We start from the raw sequence: 1,545 nt of genomic DNA on the forward strand, positions 1-1,545 counted from the left end.
AGCCTCCACCCTGACGAGGAGAACACACCGACACGGGCCGCGTCACCACCGGCTCCTTGTCTACCCCTAACACTCAAAGAAGTAAATCGGCGTCATGTTTAAAACGATGAAGCTCCCCGGAGTGGCCCTCAGCTGGCCGCCAGCTTTCTAGAACTCGCTTTGACTGACACCCTGCCTCGCCAACATGTGTACACCACGTGTGCTAGCCATGGCGGAGTTCAGCAGCTGCCACAGCTGTGCACACAAGCCTGGGGTCGTCACTACCGAGCCCTCTAAGGTGCTGCCTCCCACCCTGGAATCAGCAGACGACGTAGTAGTTACATCGCTGGCTCCCACGTGGCTGGCCACGGTTCAAGTCCCAGACCCAGGTGCACGTGTGCGTGGTACCCAAAGTCCCAAGAGAATGGAGAAGGGACTGCGGTGTGGCCATCCCCCCGGGGGAGTGATTGCTGGGCTTCTGTCTGTATCTGTCTGGTGAGTGCACACACCCCATAGCAAAAATCCCTCAAGAAGGGAAGGGGAGGGGAGGGGAGGGGAGGGAAGAAGAGAAAGCGTGTGCACACACCTGCTCTGGAGCCCTCTCTAGCTTTTCCTGGGCTTGGCATTTAGTGGTACGTAATAAATATGTGTTGAAAGAGCTGAAGGGCCCTGAGATCTTCTGGCCAGCGGCTATTGGCCATTCTCTACTGGGAGGCTCTCTGGGGCAGGGCGGGGCAGAGTCAGTTCCCTTCAGATTTCCTGAGTCTGGGGCATGCCAAACACGACCTCCCGGAGGAGAGGCACTTGGGCTCACAGGGCTCAAGCCCACACTCAGCTGAAGACCAAGCCGCGTCCTCAGGACCCTGTTCAGGAGCTGACAGGGTGGGGGGCCGGGTAGGGCAGTGGTTTGGTCACGGCTCTGGTCACTGCTCGACGAGCGTGCCTGTCACCGCAGGGAGCAGAGGGTCCTCCAACAGGCCCGGGCAGGGCAGCCACGTGAGGACATTCCCTGCTTCTCCAGCTCCTCCCCAGCCAGGAGTGGGGTATGACAAGGCCCCCACGAATGAGTCTTCCTGCTTAAACAGCACGGGGTGGGGCAGGGTGGCTGCAGGGTGCACACCTGCATGCCGGGGGTCCCAGGGAGGAGGTGGTCTTCCAGAGCAGCCAGGGCCCTGGGATGAGTGGTGGCCCTTTGCCTTGCCGGCATGAGTGCAGGGCCCCTGCTCAGAGCCTCTCCTGCACACTCTTCCTTCTTTCTAGCCTGTCTCAGGCCCAGGAGGAAAAGCACTGCCCTTCCCTCCCAGTACCAAGGTCCTCATGTCAGGATCCACGGGTCCACAGAGGTCGCCTCTAATGACGGGCTGGGATCTTAAGGCGGGACACAGAGCCAGGCTCTAGCAGTTCCAAGTCCTGCAGGGCTTCGAGAAGCTGCTCACGGGCGGCTCCAATGAAAGAATTCTCCAGGAAGGCAGGCAGGCCCCCCACGCCATCCCGCAGAGTGTACAAGGGCACCCGCACCAGGCCCAGCACCTGCGAGAGAAAGGAGACGCTCCGGCCAGGGAGCCC

The sequence above is a fragment of the Tupaia chinensis genome, unplaced genomic scaffold (assembly GCF_000334495.1).
Source record: "Tupaia chinensis unplaced genomic scaffold, TupChi_1.0 Scaffold000601_1, whole genome shotgun sequence".
NCBI classification, from domain to species: domain Eukaryota; kingdom Metazoa; phylum Chordata; class Mammalia; order Scandentia; family Tupaiidae; genus Tupaia; species Tupaia belangeri.